The sequence below is a fragment of the Schistocerca gregaria genome, chromosome 5 (assembly GCF_023897955.1).
Source record: "Schistocerca gregaria isolate iqSchGreg1 chromosome 5, iqSchGreg1.2, whole genome shotgun sequence".
Taxonomy (NCBI): Eukaryota; Metazoa; Arthropoda; class Insecta; order Orthoptera; family Acrididae; genus Schistocerca; species Schistocerca gregaria.
Genome location: NC_064924.1, coordinates 614256672 through 614280126, shown reverse-complemented (window position 1 = coordinate 614280126; position 23455 = coordinate 614256672).

Sequence of the window (23455 nt, the reverse complement as noted above, 5' to 3'; positions counted from 1 at the left end):
TTGAAATGAGGCATTCTAACAAAGACAGGTGAAGAACCACCGTTGGCATGGCGGTCCGTTTTGAGGACTTGTCGGATCTCCTGTCCCGGAAGACACCGACTGTTTCCTCTGTGGCTGCGCTAAGGACGCCACGGCTGTCAGAGGCTTCCGGTGGCGGCGGTAGAGGCGGCGGCTTCGGGTTGATGGCCCGTAAATAGCCCCGCCGGCGCTCTCCCGCCTTTACGGCAGACCAGCAAGCTACCGGATTGCTGCCGTGGAAGACACACACTTCACGCTGTAAAAGTGACCTTACTATGAACATGAAGGCTTCAGCAAGAAACTGGAACAACATTAGCAGCGATGAGAGTTAGGGCACAGTAATGGCAGGTTCTTGTAGTAATAGTGACTGATACATTTGAACGCAGCTTGGTTTATTTTTGTTCTTAGGCATACTCAGTGCAGTAAGTGGAGAAGATTACAGTGCACGGTGCCGTGAATTAATTCTAAATTTTTTACAATCTCCTCCACTCAATCCGGTGACCGTATTGTGATCGGCTGCGATTTAGCTACACTGTACATTGTAACGCCGGCCGCGGTGGTCCAGCGGTTCTAGGCGCTCAGTCCGGAACCGCGCGACTACTACTGTCGCAGGTTCGAAACCTGCCTCGGGCGTGGATGTGTGTGATGTCCTTAGGTTAGTTAGGTTTAAGTAGCTCTAATTTCTAGGGGGCTGATGACGACAGTGCTCAGAACCACTTGAACCATTTGAACCAAAACTTGTAACACACCCTCTTTAGACTGTCCAATATTAACCAGTCTGATCCTGGAGGCTATTGCTTGTTTTTGTGCATGCGCAACCGTACTTACACAGTCCGCTGCCCCTATGTAAATTGAACGTCGAGCGAGACCTAGCAGACGACGGACGACGAAGTTGTGAGACATTGTTGTTCAGTTAATGTGACAGAAATACTTTTTTAAGTGTCACTATGATCATGGTGTACACATTACGCAACTGTTCTGTCGCTGTGTGTGAAGTACGTGTATGTGAAAATGGTCATATAAATAACATTTTACTAACGGAATAGCTGTACTGGAAGCATTGTTAGAAGAAATCAGTCGTGAAAGTGACGTGAGTGAGTTTCGTGACTAAAGCGTTTCCGAAGCTGATGCTCCTGCACCGGTTATGGACAATGCCGAGATTAGTAAGTGTGCCGAACCTTAGACTACAACGAAGATAGTACAGGCGTCAATGATAAGAATGGTCATTTTTGGAACACAGCTGTCAATAGAAGAGGCCAGACAGTTGCGGATAACTTTACAGTCCATACTCTAAAAGTGTAGAAATAATGAATGAATTGATTTATGAATAATTTAGTATACCTGAAAAAATTTGTGTAATATGTGTATTTCACAAAATGATAGCTTCTTCGTCAGATTTAGATCCCCATGACTTTCAAGTTTCACCACTGAAATGTTTCCTTGACCGTTTTAGATTACTATAGATGTTTGGATGCATTAATACAATATTTATTGAAAAAGTACTTGACACAGGTGAAATAAAACGTTTTTAGTATATAGAGTCCAACTTTGTCGTTAAACATTCCATATTCAGGCAACTTCACCAGCAAATAATTGAGAGTCATTGTACCCTAGTGTCACTGTTCGTGTGACAATTTCGGATATTAAGTTATCATGTAACCAATCTCCCACGAGTTTGTCTGTATTACACCTTGTCAAAACTCGTCCTTCTCTGGAGTGCGAACTTACAGTTGCAGACTCATAACACATAACCGTGTCTAATATGGCGTAGGAAAACCGCCGACATTGAAAACAGCTTCCGTTGTCTCGGCATAGATAAGTACAGCTCCTGTATGGTCATCAAGGAATCTTATACAACTCTTCCTGCAAAATCGTGAAGATTGATTGCGACCACGCACCTTTCTTTCCAAAGCAGACCACGTAGGCTGAATAATATGCTGTGGCTAGCGGATCTGTCAAATTTCACCCTCTTCCTCACTATATCAACCCTGTACGATGCCACTTGTGTGAACGGAGTCCCTGCCTGTCCTCTTGGAACACTGTATCACCACTGAGGATCAAACACTGTACCATGCGATGAGCCTGATCAGCCAAGGTAGTCACATTATCCTTGTCAGTAATGCGATCTAGCAGAGGGCGTGGGGCTCATGGTACAGTTGCCCAAATCATCAGCGAACACCCACCACGTCTCACTCTTTGGACGTAAATTCGGCAACAGTGTGAAGCAAAACTCATCCGACCAAATGACGCTCTCCTATTGCTGGGTAGACCACCTTTTACGTTTTCCTTTTGGTAAGTGATTTTGGAATTCCGGGTCGCCCTACGATTCCCTGTTTAGGTGCTGACAGGTTTTGCGGGTGCGACATTCAGTTCTGCAGTGACTTTTCCAGGTGACGTCCTATCAGTCGTCGTCACTATTCTCTTCAGTGACCGTCCGCCACAATCACTCAATACACAATTTCGTCCATGTTGTGACTTAGCGTATGATTTTTTTTCCTGCTTTACTAGTATGCGGTACAAATCTTCAATGCGGTGCCTCTTGAAACACCAAACAGTTCGGTTGCCTTGGTTATGGAAGTACCGACGATATCAGCACAAAAAATTTGCCGATGTCCGAATTCACGCAACTCCGACATAAAGCACTCTTCGCTACACAAAACACAGATCTGTGTACTACTAACACCTACAACGTACTGAGGACATTGCACAGGTGGCGTCCTTGGACAAATAAAACAGCGCAACCTGCAGGTTTCGCTAGCAGCTGCATTTCCATTCACGTATGCATTTCTCGCGGTGTTTCCAACTTTTCTCCACTATTTGTGATGTGTCTGGGAACGTGACTTCCCCTCTGGGAACGTGACTTCCCCTCTTGTCCTTGACATTCAAACTTAATGTTGAATTACACTAGTAAGTTACGGGAAAATCACGTGTAGCCTGGCTTTCTTTTGCACAATCATCACCGGAAGAGAACGTCCAGCACAGTCCTATTTTCTTCACTGTCACCCTGCACGGGTTCAAGAATTGTTACTACAGAGGGAACATACGTCACCAGGACGAATACTGACTACTTATGACCGACTGTGATACTGTACAGACTTAATTATTATAGATAATTCACCCCCCTGCTTAATTCCGAAGCCTAAGGTGGATGTGGGGTTAGGCCATTTTACCCACAACACGCATATAAACAGAAAGCACTGCACTTCCTAGCTTCAGTGTCGTTTTGATGCTTAGTGACATATTACAAACTAACACTGAATTATCTGCATCAGAATGAGGGCTGCAACTAGCTTGTCATTACCATACAAAAGTAATTTCTGAATTAAATGTTAAACAAATGGTAAATTAAATTGGTAACAAGTCCAGATATGAAAATTTGGAATATTCTTTTGGCACATATTGAAAACACTTTCAGCAAGCTGTAAGGGAATGGTACCCTAATATATCTGAATATAATATTGTAGACGCCGACAATGTCGAGTGACATACATAGAAAAGAAGAGCACTTGTAGTTAGTTCGTGTTTGACTGTGCTGAGTGTTATGGCACACAGTATCACTAAATATTGTGTAATGTGAAATAGTTTCCTGCTGGGAATGGATTTGTTATGAATAAGTAGTGATAAAAAGTTTATGTGATGAAGAATTTGGTATGTCAACGAAACTGATTAATTGTGGGTGAAGCTTAAAAGACAACAGAGCTCAGCTTTACGATTGGCAGCAATAATATAACATCATTTAAGTTGTAACGAAGGCTATAGGGTTCTTGAAGGGTTAAGTGTACATATGGTTATACTTGTTACACATGTGGACCATTACAGGACTTCGAAACTAAAACCATCTTCAGCTTCCCAACATTGTGAACACATGAGGTGTTTGCGAAATCAGTGCTTCGTGTAGAACTGAATTCAACGTTGTTCAGAAGTGAGTAGGAAAATAACTATGAACTGTGTTAATAACAGTTAATTCAAGAAATAAATTTAAATTACACATTGGCACCAATTATAACGAACAACGACCATTGTAAAAGTTATTGCCATGGCTGATATGGGGCAAATTAGTAGTGATATTATAAGTGAAAATGAACAGTCCAAAATGTCAGTCAGTGTACAAAAGAATTTTGAACTGGATAATTTCGGGAATTGTGTTGCAGAAGATTATTTTATTTGTAATGCAGTTTCGACAATGCTTAATTAAACACTGGCAGCTAGTCAGAAAATGTAAAAGGGTATTTTTAACATCAACATGCTGGTGGAGATGTTACAAAAAATTGAATATTTGCATAATGAAACGAGTCAGAAATTCAATCAATTGATGGAAAAATTCTCTGAAAAAAATTTAAATCCTTAGTCAAGAAAGTGAACACAAAAAGTCACAAATATTGTCAAGAGTTCAATGAAGTGACGGAAGACATGAAGGACAGTTGCAGGAAATAGTATGATGAACTTGATAATATATGAAAGGTGCTGACTGAGAGAACTAGTCAAGAACTTGATGGACTCTAAACTAAAATTCAAGACTTGAACGCACTGATTTCCGAACGAAATGAACAAAATACTGTCACGAATGAAGCAAATATTGAGATAGCAAACGTGATCATTGACATTGGGTTTATGCAACGCGAGGACTATGCTGAAATTCATATAATTGCCTATGATGATGAAGTACTGCGACGAATGTAATGAATGTTAAAACAGGAAACTTGATGAGGACAATACCATAATTTCTTGCAGAACTATACAGAAACGGACGTAATACGTGAAGTGGGTGATGCTGAAATGGTACCCCAGTCGCCAAAGGCAGACAAACTATCGACGGAATGTGATGAAAACTTCTCGAAATGAGTTGGATATGGGAGGCATCTTTGACAGTCGGTGTCTGAACCGTGTGAAGAAACAACCTTGTAGGACGGACTGTTAAGATTTTGCCATCAAATGCATCTGAACTGGAGGAAGTCGTACTTGGATGGATTTTGCGAGCAATTTAAAAACATCTATAATTAAGTTGATTGTCATGTAGGAAATAACTTTGCCTTGTCTGAAATGTGTAGTTGTAACTAAATTACGACGATATAAATTACGACGATATAAACTATCGATTTCATTATGAGAAGATGTCACTGAAGTGTATGAGAGCAGAGTTTCTCGTTGTGCAAACGCTGGGCAGGTTTTCTTTGAAAATACACGTGAGAAAAGGCGTCCAGGAAAGTATGAAATTATAACTCTGTGTAATTTCACGGAAAAAGTATCGCAGATCGTAGCAAATGAAAGACCATGGATACCTCCAGGCAGATTAAAGAAGGTGTAGCCTTCGGAAAACAAAACTGACGTTTCGAATATCTGTGAGTTTTAATTAACAGACAGTAAATGGTAACTGACGTGAGAGTTTTGAATCACTATGATAATTACTTACATGGAACCGGTGATTAACGTGTATTCAAATGTTACTATAACGTTTCTCAGGCGGTATACTTTGTTAGAGACTGCAGCGGAACAATAGCAGTAGCGCACGTAGCAAGTGATTTGTTCAGCAGTTTTCATGCAGGCTGCCAGAAACACGAGGTCATGCACGTGCAGCCCGACTGTGTTTTGTTACCAAAGCTGTTTTGTTACCAAAGTTGTAGTAGTATTTTAGTATTTTCGTGCTGGTGAGATATCTAGTGGAATACGAATACGAAACTATGGTCACGTTATTCAACGTGGAAGACGATTATAGACGTTACTGGAAGTACGATAGAATGGTTTAGAAGTTTGTTAATAATGTGAATTTGCGAACATATGTATATGCACAAGGAAAAAACTCTTGTATTTAATAATACGTTGTTATGAAAGCTGTAGAGTGCAATGAGACGAAGTGAAATTGCTGAAGAAAATTACATTATATTAGCTAACACACAAGAGTGGGTTTATAAGCTGTAAATTCTTTTACGTCTCCTGTGTACCATAGAAAGTGAGAAATATAGTATATTATATTCATTGTTGAGACTGAGACCCTCAAAAGTCGCAAATGGACCGGTCGGCCACATATCTCCCTCCTCAAGAGATTCTTTGAATACATCTGATTGTTACATAACGAACAGTGAGTCTCACAGCCATGGCGAGTGCAAGGAAGGAATAAAGAAGAATGATGTTATATCCAGACCGTTGCGTGTATGCTGTATTTACGACGACACTGCTGCCTACCTCAACTCCATTAATTAATAGACAGCTATAATGCAATGATTCATGCTTTAAGGAAGCGATAATGACAGGTAGCATGAAAAAGAGTTATTGTTATAAGGTCATGAACTATCCTATTTATTGCCGAAGACACGACGCTGCAAATACTTTGAAAAATTCAGCATTGATTAATATTCTGCGTGCCACTATATGATTTCTATCATTCCACACTGAAACTCTCAATTCAAATAACGCGGCGCGACTAATTATAGACCAAAACAGATCAGCAACTTTAACCAGACAGTTACGGCCTACACGTATTCACAACTCCACTGCGCATTTCACGTAACTCCACGATGTCTTTCGACTGCAGTCTGCCAACTGCATTGTTGCCAACTCTGCAAAATGAAAGAAGCTAAATCTGTCAGGAAAAAAGCCAGAAAAACTGAAATAAAACAAGATGTATTACTGTAAAGTTTTACTTTAGCAATAATTGTACTGTGTAAGTAATTTAAGGGGAGGAGGGACGTATATGAAAATTCAGTAAGGTAGATATCTTAAACTCATGTATGGGGTTTCATTATAATGGCATCAATAGACAGAGACAAAAGCTCAAAAAATTAAATTTTGGTGGCCTACTTTACGCAGCTCGTTAGAGAAACGATTTCTGGCTGCACTAGTACTTCACATGCAGATGTATAAATCTGACATTTCTTTTCTATGCTATGCATGTCAAATATCAGCCATTTTTAAAAACCTCGATGTTTTGATGCAAAAAATAATTTAAATAAACATCTTCATGTCAGTTTATATCTCATAAGTTTCTTTTCTCACAATAAAAATATAAATTATGTTCCTTCTAGTTACTTACAGAACAGACTTCAGAATATCTTCACTGTAATGTTATATTATTACGCAGGCCTACACTTAGCAAACTACTACACTGAATATAAGTTTGCGGTTTCTCTCCTCAACTCAGTCGCTTGCACATTGTTTATTACGAGAGTGAAGAGTGTGGCTTCTGATTTGTCCTTCATAAATAAATGTCCGCTTTGCTTAGAAGAACTTCCTCCATTATTGTTAAATTGCCATACTTTCCTAATGTCGGCTATGCTGCAACAGCTTTTCCAGTAAGGCTCTCAACTGCTTATTTTTCGTAGTTACGTCTTTGTTCATATGTATATGAATGCCGACAAGCCCAGAACGCAGACCAGCACAGCTTAGTTTGCATTGTTAAGCTTTTTGATTCAATGTAATAATACATTTTCATGGAGTATCGAAACGAATTTTGAAATCTTAATTTAGTGCAAACAATTTTTCTTCCTTTCCTACTGTCAAGAGGAAAAGAAGGCAATGGACTGTGTAAGACGCTGTACTCCTGGACCCAAGCTAAATATCATGTACAAGTAAAATGTTTTGGTTTCTAGACACTCATTTCAACATTGTTACAGTAACAAATCAGAATTATTTCCAGGAATTGCTTTGACAAAGAAATATACATACACAAGTAATGAGATATTATCCTAACAAATGGTACAAATGTTAAAAAAAGGGAAAACATCAAACAAGATAATTTTTATTCTTTGTTTTTATAAGGAGAAAATAATTATAATATAGTTATTCTTTTATTTTTATGAGGAGAAAATAAGTGGAATATAGTTTTAGCGTTTATTATGCCTTACTTTTGTTCTTTATATACTGTCAATTTTAGAACTAATGACTTATTTTTATCGATAGTCTATTTTTTACTTAAATCCATAGTCAATGACTGTTATTTTGTAATTTATTAGCTGTCTGGTGTGCTTAACTTATTTAGTTTTTAACACGTTTCTTTTGCAATATTCCTACATCACATAATTTGATTTCACACATTCACACCATCCTACGAATGTTTAAGCATGTTGTTGGTGAATGTCTTTTTTTGCACAGAGGTGATTTACTTGAGGGAGATGGATGTGGGCAAGTTTTTGATGTACAGTTTTGTTCGTCGTTCCTTGTTTGCTTTGAAAGTGTGTGTTGCTGTTGTGGAGGTCCTATAATGGAATGGAGCTGTGAGTGCAGAGTCTCGTGGTTTACTGGCTTTGCATGCGTGAAAGTCATCGTTATGTGTCGCTGAAAGCAGTCGTTTTTTGTTGTAATACTTCGCAGATGACTAGTTTACAATAGGATAGGGGTTTGGAAAGGTATGCCATCTATTCTTCACCCACCTTCTTTCTTGGTCTCAATCTTGCGAATCGTCAACTTCTGTTCTTCCTGCTTTTTCTCTGCTTTTTACATGCTTCTTGGTTCTTCTCTGAGCAGGATATGGAAATATTTATTGATAACTAGTCACTTTGAAGTTCTCCTCTTAGTAACAGTTTGATAAATTGTTTGGGCGTTCCACTTTGTGGAAGTTTTCTTGAGCTTTGTGCATCAGTGGGCGGTTTAATAGCAGTAGTGTGACTTTTACGCATATTTTTTTGCCAGTGGTGGCTTGCCCAAGCGGTCTTCTCGTCGGGCCCTTTTTTGCTCGCTCCGCTGAGTCGGGGCATTAACAGACCCTTCCGGCGTTCGGTGTCCTGTCATGTCTCTGCAGGGTTCCACCACTGTATGGTTCCATGTTCTGTCCCATCAGGGTTCTACCACCCTGTGGTTCAGCTTGCCAGCAGATTTATTTACTGCCCACTTTGGCTACAAGGGCCTTCTGTTGCTCTCGCTGTCTTTTCCCTTTTCTTGACACTTCTGCCTTGTAGGAATTGTGTCTTGCTAATTACGTCTTTTCCTTTCTTCATACTTCTCGCATTGCAACTTGTGGTTCGTTGCATTCATCCTTGCTGGAGTGTTTACAATGATTCTTACAAAAAGTTTTACTTATAATCATCTAACGTATATCTAACACCTACATTGTTTTACGCCTTCTTAAAAGCTTTACAAATTTCGGCGCCCTTTCCAAGTTACAATTCTAATATATTTTGAGTCTTAACGTCTACAAGAATCCTCAAATTCGTTTTTTTTTTTTTTTTGCGTAGTGTCGTGGTGTATACCATTTTAGTATTTCATGCTGTTAGACTATCTACGCTTCATCCCTTCACCTTAATGTATGGCAGTATTGGTGTTATTTTTGTTTTTGTTTTTATTGAAACTACTTTCTTTCTCCCACCTGGCTCTCTCTTCATTCATCTTTCTCCAGACGATCTTATCTGCAACATAACCTTGAAATATTGTGCTGGTTATTTACCAGTCATAAAATTAATCTTCAAACTTTTTGATATGGCTCACATGGTGAAGTCTTAAGGTTTTGCCTGTTTTTGGGTTCGTTAGTTCCACAGCATTATCATGAGCAATTCGGCTAATTATGACTGGTCCTTTGTAAGCAGCGTAAAACCTATGTATTTTGTGTTTATGTTTGCTGGAGAGATGGTGTTCTGTCTCCTCTTTCTTTTCCTTTAATGGCTGCCTTCTGATGTTGGGAGCGCTGTTGCTATGTTGCTATGACTTGTTTGTGTTGTCTACGTGGTACAATAGGAAATCTAACATTTTCTCTGGTTATGCTTGGGGGTTCAATATTTTTAAGTACAGTAACTGGAGGTAGTAGTGTAGTGCTATGTGGCATTTCATTTATTACTTCTTGAAAATATTTAAGGTATATATCCCAAGTGTTGTGTCTTTTGCCTGCATATAATCGGCATAAAGTGCCTATGTCCTTCATAGATTGGTCTGCTGGATTTACGCCAGGTTTGTACTTAGATATGTAGATGGGTTTTATTTTGTGTTGTTTTAATGTGTTGTGCCATTGCACTGATTTGTATTGTGGGCCATTATCCGAAATTTTTCGTTCAACTCGACCTACTTGTCTGAGAAAATCTTGTCTAAATGCTATACTTATAGTAAGACCTGTTGCCTGTTTTAATGGTGTCAAGGTAACATATTTAGAAGTAAGTCCAAAATATGAAATATATCCATTTTTTGTGCATGGGAGGGACCCCATCAAATCTGTTTCAGCTATTTGTTTTAATCTTTTAGGGATTATTGGAAACATAGGTGGTTTGGTTTGGAAAGTGACGTGTTTAGCCCTCATACATTTTTTGCATTTGACTAATACTGTTCTAATTCGTCTTTCTATATTAGGAAAATGGCTTGCTTGTTTTATTTTTAAAAAGCATTTCTTTGGTCCAAACTGGCCATATGTACTTATTAATTAGTTCATCTGAGACATAAATTAACCATTCATTTGTTGCAACATTTCGTCTAAAGAACATTGTTTTTTACGAGATAGTGCTGTTGAATGTCTGGAAAATCCTTACTTCTCCACTTGTGTTTGACTCCTAGTATTTCGGGATCCTTGTCCTTTTCTTTGCCTATGTTTTTCAATGGTGTCGTAATGTACTTTTCGAAAGTTACTTGTTTCATATAGTACATTGTAAACTGGTCTTCTGCTGCTACCAAACCTGTGTTATTGGATGCACGCTGTGGACATCGTGATAAAGCATCTGCTAATACATTCGCTGGTCCTGGTATGTGTGTAATAGTGAAGTCAAATTCTTGTAGTATTAACATCCATCTGGCTAACCTCCCATGAGTTAGTTTGGCGGATAACAGAAATTCTATTGCTTTGTGGTCAGGGCATACTTTTGTTTTTCTTCCGAATAGGAAGTATCGAAAGCGTTGGAAGCCCCATACAGTGGCCAATGCTTCCAGCTCCGTGACTGAATAGTTTTTCTCGCTTTTTGTCAGTATCCAACTCGCAAATGCAGTTGTTCTATATGATCTTAGCCCTGTCTGTTCGTATTCTTGGAATAAAACAACTCCTAAACCTGTTTTCGCGCTATCAGTGGCCATACAAAAATTTTGTGTTAGATCAGGATGTGCTATTATCGGTGCTGTTGTTACTGCGTTTTTCACTTTTAAAAATTCTTCATTGGCTTGTTGATCCCATACCGATGGCGTGTTTTTTACAGTCAATGCACATAGGCGTGGTGTTGCGAGAGTCGATCTAAATAATTTTTTTATAGAATCCGGTGACACCTAGAAATACTCTGAGAGTTTTCTTATTATATGGAGTGCAGAATTCTTTGATTGCCGTTAGTTTTTCTGGGTCGGACATTACCCCTTTCTCGGAAATTATGTGTACTAGAAATTTCACTTCTCGCCTTACAAATTTGGATTTTGTTATATTTACTGTGACCCCATGCTCTTTCATGATCTGTAAAAACTGATTTAATGTGTCGTTGAGATGTTGCCAAGAGGGTTCTGCTATAATCACATCATCAACATAACAAGTAATTTTTGTAGTATTTCATGACTGAGTATAGTATTAAATCCCCTAATAAACGCTGCTGATGATATGTTTAAACCAAATGGCAATCGTTTAAACTGGTAACATCTACCGAATACGATAAATGCTGTAAATTTTCTACATTTGGAGGCCAATTCGATTTGCCAGAAACTACTCCGTAAATCAATTGATGAAAATATCTTAGCACCCAGAAAACTGGGCGATTTGTCTCAGTGATTATGATTGTGTTGATCTGTCTGGAATCAATCACTAACCTGATGCTCCCATCTCGGTTTTGTACAATATGGAGCGGGCTGTCATATGTGGAGGTAGCTGGTTCTATAACATCGTCATCTAACATTTTAGATATCTCTTGGAATACTTTATTCCTGTGGCTTAATGGGATTGTATAGGGTGGCACTCTAAATGGTTTGTGCTGTTTTACTTAAAACTTGTACTGAAAGTGTTTAATACTGCCAGTCTTAGGTAAAAATACCTCCGCTTTATCTCGTAAAATAGCCTCTAATGCTCTTTTACTGTGTTCCGAAATACCTTGAACTTCTTGCAATTTTTCGTCGATTTCTTTATGGACTTCTAACATGAGTTGAGGCGATTCCCCATTTTGTGCATACCATTCTATTTCTTCATCTTCTTTATCTCGCGTCATTCTTAATTGTTTGTTTATAACTGGTATTTCTTCTAATTTTAGCTTTTGCTCAAAGAGATGTGTGACATTCCCGAATGTTACGCTACCTTTCCCCATATCTATTATCGCTCGTCTCTCACTTAAAAAATCTGCAGCTATAATCAAATCTACAGTTGGTTTAGGTATAAACACGAAGTTGGCTTCGATCTTTTGACCCTGACATGAAAGAGTTAACCTTGTTCGTCTCCTAACTTCCGCAGCATTATTTCTAATACGACCTCTTACTTTAATCTTACGTGTTTTCAGAACTGGCAAATCCTTATTGTCATTACACTGCATGAATAAATTTTCCGAGATCGCAGTCATTTCACTTCCGATATCAGTTACAATATTGACTGGGATATGCTTTACCATGGCCTTCACAATTGGTGGAATTTGAAAGTATTGGTTCTGTTCTTATTCTTCTTGCATCAACGAATCCTCCAGTGAATCATACATGAGTCATTTTAGGAATTTCCCTTGTGAATTCGAACTTTCTGTAGAATAAGCTTCGACTGCTACTTCTCTCTCTTTTATTTCCTCTTCTCTATTTCTTCCTTCATTTACGCTTCCTTCAACATCCTCTACCTTTTCCTCGTCCTTGTTTATCTTCTCCTTCTTCGTCACTACTTCCACATAATCGCATCTAAATTACTTCATAACTTCCTTCATTATATACGATGGGTTGTGTGCTCACTCTTATTTTCAACTTCTGTTGACTGCGCATTATCCTCATTGAATTCGCTTTCCCTGGTTTCCATCTCAAATAGCTCATCAATACTCATTACTTCGTCCTTTTCTCCTACATTCGTTGTGCATGCCTCTGGTAATTCATCTTCCTCTCAGTATTCTCCCAATTAATTTCGTCCCAACGTGATATTGTTATTTTCTTGTCTTCGTTTTCATCTGGTCCCTGCGGATTTGTTTCTTCCTTCTTCTCTTCTCGTGATAAGATTTTTACTTCTCTGTTCAAGGTGTTGCAATTGTCCTGGGTCGGTGCATCATTCTCTTTGGCATGGGTGCTTAGCTGTCAATTCGAACGTTTATCGGGGTTTGGTGGTCTTGCCTCCACCTATTCTATCTGTATTCTCTTTTCTTGTTCACCTTGTTGATAGCGGTTTCTTTGTTGATAGTTTGTCCGTATATTGGTTCTCCAGTACCCGTTCCGGTTGTCGTTATTTCCTTTGTAATAGTTGTTGCCGTTCCTGGGTGAATTATAGTTATTACCATATTCTATTCTAAATCCCTAACCAGTTCTTTGTTGACATCTATTGTCGTTTCTTGTTGCGAAGTTATCACATGGCTCGTAATTATTGTTTCTTCGTACTGTGTCTTGTGAATTCCACTGCTTTTTGCTTTCGTTTTCTTGCGTCATCTTCCGAAAATATGAACTCTAGTTCCCTTAGAATACCTTTAAATGCTTCAACGTCATTGCCTTCCCGACCTACTAATAATTGCTAGTATTTCAATGGTAGCTTTATCGCGCATAATTTAATCAACCCTCCGTCACTATGTGGTACATCTAAGCATTGATTTTTGTTTGCCATTAATTCAAAAAATTTCACGGGACTCTTCTCTCCTGAATTTTCAAAATATGGGTTCTGTAATAATTCGTACGTCTCTCTGTTCTGTGGTTCGCTGGACCAATATTTTGAGAGAAACTTCTCTCTGGAGTCTTCGTACGATCGGCAGGTCGCTGCAATATTCTGCATGGTTTCTGCGACTGTTCCTGACATGTGTGCACATATAAAGTCTAATTTGTGTGTTAGCGTCCAGTGTTCTGGTAATCCTACTCGGAATTGATCAATAAAAGATCGTGGATGTAATGAGTTTCCTTTTCGAAAGTGTCGAAATTTTCTGAATGTGAGGAAATGATCGTTGTCGTACTTCGTCATAGTTCCATATGAAATTCGCGATTCTTTGCCACTTTTGTTTCTGATCATTTCTCCCGTCGTTCTTTCCGGTTGCGGTAGATCCATTGGATATTGTCCACTGTAACTTTCGCCTACCCTTGCGTAGTATCGTTGGAGTGGTATGTAGTAATTTTCTTCCATCGGTTGTGAACGTGCAGCTGAATGCATTGCACTGTACTCTTCGCGACCTGGCTTTCCATTGTCAGGTATTGGTTCGGTATCTTGTCTGGCTAAACTTGCTGCTTCATTGCACGATCCAAACTGTATTGAAACATACATTTGTGGTTCCGCATGTGTTTGTGATGAAGTTTGTTCATTAAGAATTTCGAAACTTGTTTGTTGCTGTGCAGGCTGTCTGATTTCACGTATGTTACTTTCCGCCTGTGATTCTGTGATTGGAATCGCAAATGGGTGATATCTTAGTTAGTTGCTTGTTTTTCCGGTTCTGTTACAGATACGGATGTGGTTGCAGACTCTGTGCTTGTTCGATCCTGTTCACTACACTCTTCAATGTTTTGCAACAACTCTGTTCGCAATTTCTGAAATTGTCTCTGCGTTTGCGCTTCTATTTTGACTTTGCGGTTATCATATCTTTTCAGCGCTGCTTTTGTGATACCTTGGGGTAACACACTGTTTTCAACAACTTCACGTGCTGTACCTGCTGCTTGTCTAGTAATTTTGTTTATCTGTTTCTCTAGTTTCTTGACTTCTCCCTGGGTGTTGTTACGTAATGTTTTGATCTCATCCTGAATGTCATTACGCAATGTTTGTATGTCCGCTTGTACCTTGTCAATGTCTGTTCTCAATTGATTGTGACCTGTTATTAAGTTTCCTATCACTTCTCGAGATTCGTTTGCCTCGTCTTCAATATGACTTAGGTGTAAATGAATTTTTTTGTTTTGTTCTTTAATCGCACGCATTTGTCTTGTGGTTTCTGCATTCTGAATTTGAATTTGGTTCGCTATGTCTTTATTTTGCCTTGTCATGGTTTCCATAATTTGTTGCAATAATTCTGCCAGATTGGTGGGTCCTATTGCGTTTTCTTCCGACGTCCTATGCTCTGTGTTTTCGCCCAAGTGTTGGTTTGCAACCGATTGCATTGAACTGTGCTGTGACACGTTTCTGCTCGCATTCCTTGTACTTTGTGGCGAGGGAGCTCTGACTACTTGTAATATGGGTTCTACGTACACAAGACACAAATGAGAATCCTCATCGACTGTCTGTCACCTTTCCTGCTCCTCTGTCATATGCTGGCTTATGTTTTCTATGCCTTGACGTACATTATCCTCGTTATGGTGCGTTATATGTCCTATTTCTCGCAAATACTGCATCGTCTGTTGTACTGTCCTATATTCTCTGTCCATTTTCATGCTGGGTCGCTACCTCAATTCGGTCAAGGTCTCGATCAGCCATTGCTAATCTTTCCAAATCCCTTATTTTCTGTTTGAAAAGTAATTCACAAGCCCTACTTTGAGCCAACATGTGCTCATACAATCCCACGGGTTTCATAAACATTTTGTTCACATGACTTGACACTTATTATTCCCAAGACTTACAATCCATTCACTTATTTGTTGGGTCAGAACCAACTTGTCAATGATGTATCCGCCACCTGTGCGTTTGCATTGAGGGGAAAACTTAATTCTAACATAACTTAATTATGCTATTGTTTCTACTAGAATGTCTCACTATCTATCGCTGCAGCTACTGTTTTCAACTATTTATGCCTTTCAAAATCCTTTTTTTATTACAAAAAATTTTAACAGGATTTTTTTCTGGCCTAGTTAGGCATGTGGTCGACCTTCAATCATGGTATTTTACCATCCTGGCAGAGTCGCCATTCTCTAACATTCTGCGTTTTGTTTGTTTGTTCTATATCATGTCTCCCTACCACTTTCACGCAACAATGCTCTGAACATGGTTTTTAGGGAATTGACTAGTTTGAACCTGGGACCTGTTGCTGGTAAGGAGATGCTAGACCACACATGACATGTAGAGTTCAGAAGAGTTCAGTGAGAATAGCGATAATATAAACAAATACTTAATGATTTCAGCATCAGCGCCACTGCTCTCCCTGTAAAAGAATCTTAATACTAACTAAATTTAGTGGAAGGGGTTCAAGGCATTCCTACTTTTAGTTAGCTGGTAACATAGCGCCAAAAAAGCAGTTAAGTTTACCATTGGAAATTTTATTCTACTCACAAAACATTGTTTATAAATTGCACTATTGATAAAGGGAAGTGTTTTAATACAGGATGGTAAAAACCAACTGCGTTCAACAAAAATGTGAACGAATATTCCCTGAATGGGTTTCCAAGTTCTGCAATGGATCGAAGGATGACCTATGCCATATCACATCTACAATCTAGGTTTAAATTAAGTTTCACAAAAGAGAAAACTATCAAAATGGTCTACAGTGACCCTCAATTATCTTTAATTACTTATCTAACTTGTCGTAAATTACAGTGGCTGATGTGGCTTCTCAATAACTATATAACAGAAAAATCATTGCGTTTCAGATTTTTACTTCAAGTGGCAAATGTGAACACCATAAGCTTTGATTGATGATCGACACTAGTATTACGCAAATAGGGGGTGTAACAGATGAGACTTCTGCAGTTCTGAGTGGAGCTTCGTGTGATGTTATGTAGCAACGCGTGAGTGCATTACCTTGTCGGTGTTCGTCAGGGGGCGGCTAGCAGCACAGATCCGATCACCTCGTCGTCTCAGAAGCAACTCTCTCCTAACTTCTCTTAACTACAATTTACCGAAGTTGGTTTGAAAAAACTATCTGGCTGTGTTTTCATCTGACCTATCAGGGTCCCAATGTTAACCTTAAGCTCCGACTACAAAAATTCTGTCTATCCAATGAGAAACGTTATACTTTTCGTGGTGGGGCAATGTTTTTAAAGTTTGCAACGTAACAGAGACGCGAGAGAGTCTCACACTAAAACTTGCAGCTGGTGTGGTCCTTTTAGTGTTATCGTAAGATCTATACTTTTCTTCTGGAAGGCTCTATCTTTAACATGGGCTGCAGGGTGGTCCTGACGTAACAGAGACGTGAAAAAGTCTCATGCTAAAACTTGCAGCTGGGGTGGCCCTTTAGTGTTATCTTAAGATCTATACTGTTCTTCTGGAGGGGTCTATATTTTAAAATGGTCTGGGGGGTGGTCCTAGAGGTTAGCTGGAGATGTGGGTGTCCGTCCGTTATCGTAGGGCCTTCTAGCTTAACACAGTTCTGCCCTCGGCTTCTGTTCTCGTTTCTCCCCTCGGAACTGCGTCTTTCTCACGGTGGGAAGGTATGACATGCATTTAGGCATTCTTGTGTTATTCTGTGGTATTCCATTTTCTCAGTCGTTACTAGTATTACGTTGGCTAATTTAATGTGACGATTTATTCGGAGCTATGTGACATACTACTGGATTTGCTTATCATGTCAGGGTTTTCATGGAAGGTGTTGGATTTGCCTGACACCTTACAAGCTAAACCTACCAGCTACTTTTCTATATAGTCGCCGCTCAGACTGGGACACTTGTCGCAGCATTGTACTAACTTTCCAATAACTTGTCATAGAACGCAGCCGCCTGTGCTATCTGCTAATTCTCTACACTGATCTGCAGCTTGTTGTCTGTGGCAAAATGTTGTCTTCATTGCCAGCGGTTGATGTGATCAGAGATGAAAATCAGAGGGAGCCAAGTCTTTGCTGTATGACGGGTGATCAAAATACTTGCCATCTAAAACTTTGCAGGAACGTCCTTATTGCCCCTGCAATGTGTGGCCGAGAACAGCAATGAAGAAGACATGCATGACGGTTGCTAAGCGTGGGCTGCAGTAGACGAAACCTCTTGGCAGGCACACAAAAATTGGTGTGACAAACTATTTTCTAGGCATCTTTGCGTGCTCACTGTGTGCTCAGAGTTGAAAGAGCGACGTGGGCATACTAGAGACACTGTCCAACACATCTGTGTAAAGCTTTATCAGATTTTCGTTGCTGTTTCCATTTTGTGACCTGCCGTACCTTATTTTTGTAATAGCCCACGTACACCCATGTGGAGCGTGCTACCCACAACACTTCAATGCTTAAGTGGGCTACACCTAGCAGTTTTCCTCCACTACGACATTTCCGTTGAACAGTAACGTTTTTCCTAAGTCAAGCGGGGATTCTCACTCCTGTAAGTCACCAGATTTCTGACGTACAGGATATCAGTGGTATGCTAATCAGCTGAACCACCGTCTCACACTGCTTATTGAAAGGCCATAATATTCATATAAGACGTCCAACAAGCGACGAAGAACATGATAAGACCAAAAATAGCAGTTTAGCAACTTTTCCTATAGTATCACTTCCTCCAATCTATACCAAGACTCCTGGACGGTATTTTACTGATAGTGTTTGACGTTATAGCAGTCTTGGTCTTTCTGCTGGACATCCAGGGCCTTCATGTAGGCCAGCTGTCTTGCTTCCCAGGTTCTAGTCATCAGGTGTTTCATTTATACATTCTGAAGCAGAAACGACGGTTTGAAGTGTGTGGCGTCCTGCTTCACTCATTTACATGCTAATGTCCCGATGGACAGTACTGTATCCCAATCTTTCCATTCGAGATCAACGTATATCAAAAGCGTATTTGATAGTGTCTTATTAGAGCAGTCTGTGAGACCATCCGTCCATGGCTGGTAGCATGTGTGATGTGCAACGTGAAATTACGTCTTATGTTAGTTTAGACAGGAAAACTTTCCCACCATCAGCAATCATCACACACAGTTCTCCCTACTTTAGAATGAGATCTTCTACAAGGGACATTGCCGTTTCCAGAGTTTTAGCTGTCTCTGGAGCTTCGGTGACAGCACTGCGGGTGAGGAAGGCAATGGGGACTACTACCCGTCGATCTTCCTTCGTCAACTTCGGGAACCTCCCTGAGAGGGTGATTCCAGTGCAGTGGAATGGTGCTGCCGTCCCAAAGGTAAATGCGGCACACACTTCCAATGCTGGCATTCCTTAGAGTGACATATATAGGCTAACGTATCGGTAGAGATCTGGCCAGTAATACCTGCGTCTGATTCTGTCTACAGCCTTCACGAACCCGAAGTTACCATATGTGGAAAATGATAGCTAGCCATAGATGAGCTGTTATGGTGAGAAACGGTTTCTGCTTCTTCGGGTCATAGCTCCTCTTAGACAATGTTCTGTTAGTATTATCCTTTGGTCGCTCTTCAGCATTCAAGGCTTCTGTGGTTTTCAGCAATGCTGGATGTACCCTGTGTTCAGTAGCAATGCCGTTTAATTCCGAAATGACTGATATTTCGTCCATGCTGCTCTGTTCCCCTACAGGATTCCGTGAAAGGCTGCTGGCGTTCTTGTGTCTGCGTCCACTGTGATACATCACTGTGAGATCCAATTTCTGAATCCTCAATGGCCTTCTCGCCATTCTACCCGAAAGTTTCCCCAGAGTAATCAGTCCGAAACGGGAATCGTGATCCGTCACGATAGTGAATGGTGGGGCAAATAAATATGGCCGGAACTTGTTGATGGACCAAAAAACTGCAAGGCATTCTTTCCCGGTTGTTGAGTAGTTCCTCTTGGAGAATAATCTGCAAGCATAAGCTACCATCTTATCAGCACCTTGCTGAAGATATTTATTCCGAAGGCTTTGACGTCGCTGTGACGTTCTCTCTCGAAATTCTTAGCATGTAATGCTAGGACTGATTAACGTCAGTGCTCCCTTAAAGACAAAGAAGATTCTTTCTTGTAAATTTGGAGTCTCCCTGCTGTAGTTATTGCAAGAGATATGTCTTGGAACAGCAGTCAGTTATGAATAGTCGACACCCGAACACCTTCAAAGAAAACTTCTCACGTCATGGAGTCGAAATATGTGTAACTGCTTTTATTTTTTCCGTACAGTGACGACTTCCATCCCAATTCAAGGAGACCCAAGAGTTTTATTTCTTGGGAGGCGTAGAGGCATTTTTTCGAAGGCCTGCACTTCAACACGTTTGTCACTCAGCCTACATGTTCTTCAAATGTCTTCGAAAGAAGACAGTATCATCCAGACAACGAAGACACGTCTTCCTTTTAGGGTGTCGAAGCAGGCTATCCTGCATATGCTCCATGGAGGCTGGAGAGTCTCACAGTCCAAACGTCATAGTGCTGAACTCACAGAGGCCAACAGGAGTTATGAAGACAGTCGATTCTAGATCAGCATTATCAACCTCGATTTACCAATAACCTGCTGCAGTATTTGAGAAATACTTTGTTTCCAACAAATACTTTACGTTTTAAGTAATAGGTGGCAAAGCGTAAGTGGCTTTCTCGTGGCTTTGTTCAGTCGGTGGTAGCCGACGTACGAACGACATGTGTCAACATTGCTCTATTTTTGGGGGGGGGGGGAGGGAGGGGTCATCAGTCTTCTGCCTGGTTTAATGCGGCCCACCACGAATTCCTCTCGTGTGCTAACCTCTTCATCTCCGAGTAGCACTTGCAAACCTACGTCCTCAATTATTTGCTGGATGTATTCCAACCTCTTTCTTCCTCTACAGGTTTTGCCCTCTACAGCTCCCTCTAGAACAATGGAAGTCGTTCCATCATGTTTAACAAATGTCCTATTATCTTTGTCCCTTTTTATTATCAGTGTTTTCCACATATTCCTTTCCTCTCCGCTTCTGAGCAGAACCTCCTCATTCCTTACCTTTTCTGTCCACCTAATGTTCAACATTCGCCTGTAGTCCACATCTCAAATGCTTCGATTCTCTTCTGTTCGGTTTTCTTACAGGCTGTTTACGTTTTCTTATTGGTAACGCCATGTAACGCTCTGTATGAAAAATCACTGGCTGTGCCGTGTGCAGTCTGTGACTGGTTTGCATTGTTGTCTGCCATTGTAGTGTTGGGCAGCGGCGGCTGGATGCTAACAACGCGTAGCGTTGTGCAGTTGGAGGTGAGCCGCCAGGAGTGGTGGATGTGGGGAGAGAGATGGCGGAGTTTTGAAATTTGTAAGAATTGGTTGTCATGAACTGATATATACACTCCTGGAAATTGAAATAAGAACACTGTGAATTCATTGTCCCAGGAAGGGGAAACTTTATTGACACATTCCTGGGGTCAGATACATCACATGATCACACTGACAGAACCACAGGCACATACACACAGGCAACAGAGCATGCACAATGTCGGCACTATTACAGTGTATATCCACCTTTCGCAGCAATGCAGGCTGCTATTCTCCCATGGAGACGATCGTAGAGATGCTGGATGTAGTCCTGTGGAATGGCTTGCCATGCCATTTCCACCTGGCGCCTCAGTTGGACCAGCGTTCGTGCTGGACGTGCAGACCGCGTGAGACGACGCTTCATCCAGTCCCAAACATGCTCAATGGGGGACACATCCGGAGATCTTGCTGGCCAGGGTAGTTGACTTACACCTTCTAGAGCACGTTGGGTGGCACGAGATACATGCGGACGTGCATTGTCCTGTTGGAACAGCAAGTTCCCTTGCCGGTCTAGGAATGGTAGAACGATGGGTTCGATGACGGTTTGGATGTACCGTGCACTATTCAGTGTCCCTCGACGATCACCAGAGGTGTACGGCCAGTGTAGGAGATCGCTCCCCACACCATGATGCCGGGTGTTGGCCCTGTGTGCCTCGGTCGTATGCAGTCCTGATTGTGGCGCTCACCTGCATGGCGCCAAACACGCATACGACCATCACTGGCACCAAGGCAGAAGCGACTCTCATCGCTGAAGACGACACGTCTCCATTCGTCCCTCCATTCACGCCTGTCGCGACACCACTGGAGGGGGGCTGCATGATGTTGGGGCGTGAGCGGAAGACGGCCTAACCGTGTGCGGGACCGTAGCCCAGCTTCATGGAGACGGTTGCGAATGGTCCTCGCCGATACCCCTGGAACAACAGTGTCCCTAATTTGCTGGGAAGTGGCGGTGCGGTCCCCTACGGCACTGCGTAGGATCCTACGGTCTTGGCGTGCATCCGTGCGTCGTTGCGGTCCGGTCCCAGGTCGACGGGCACGTGCACCTTCCACCGACCACTGGCGACAACATCGATGTACTGTGGAGACCTCACGCCCCACGTGTTGAGCAATTCGGCGGTACGTCCACCCGGCCTCCCGCATGCCCACTATACGCCCTCGGTCAAAGTCCGTCACCTGCACATACGGTTCACGTCCACGCTGTCGCGGCATGCTACCAGTGTTAAAGACTGCGATGGAGCTCCGTATGCCATGGCAAACTGGCTGACACTGACGGCAGCGGTGCACAAATGCTGTGCAGCTAGCGCCATTCGACGGCCAACACCGCGGTTCCTGGTGTGTCCGCTGTGCCGTGCGTGTGATCATTGCTTGTACAGCCCTCTCACAGTGTCTGGAGCAAGTATGGTGGGTCTGACACACCGGTGTCAATGTGTTCTTTTTTCCATTTCCAGGAGTGTATATTATGACTATAAAGGTAAATACATTGTTTGTTGTCTCTTAAAATCTTTCATTTGCTAACTCTGCCTGTCAGTAGTTAGTGACTTCCATAGTTTGTATCTTTTAGTTAGCTGGCAGTAGTGGCGCTCACTGTATTGCAGTAGTTCGAGTAATGATGATTGTTGTGAGGTAAGTGATTTGTGAAACATATAGGTTAATGTTAGTCAGAGCCATTCTCTTGTAGGGATTATTGAAAGTGAGATTGCGTTGTGCTAAAAGCTATTATGTGTCAGTTTAAGCACAGTCGTGTATAATTTTTCTAAGGGGATGTTTCATATGGCGACCCTGCCAGGATACGAACCTGGAAACTTGCCTTAGCACAGATTCTTCTAAAGTCGGTCTTGGTGCCCATTTATTTCAAGAAGCCATAGAACATCACACTACCGTTCAGAAAATCATTGCTTTTGCTAGCCAAGTGCTAACAAAATCTGAAAAAAATTATTCCATTACTGAATTAGAAGCTTTAGCTATCGTTTGGGCATTTAACAAATTCCGTTTCTTTCTTTATGGTAAGTACGTAAAAGTATACAGTGATCATCATGCATTACAATTTCTTAGGTCTTCAAAATTAAATCATGACAGGTTAAAACGTTGGGCATTGTTTCTGCAAGACTTCCACTTCACAATAGTCTACATTCCCGGCAAGGAGAACATTGCTGCGGACGCACTGTCACGCGCACTGGCTGGGCTTGAGAAAAGCAACACAACATGAAAAGACACACATACAGATTCGGCATTATTATCTGGTTAGAAACAACATACTGTTCAAACGATGCACTGTTGATGACAAGCTGTGGGTACTTTGCATTCCAGACGATTTTCTTAATAAGTTCATTTGGTACATTCATTTCAGCTATGCATATTTTGGTCCACGAAAATGTTATCATATTCTTCGAACGACTTGTTATTTTAACAATATGGAAAAGAGAATTCGAAGAGTCTTGTCTATTTG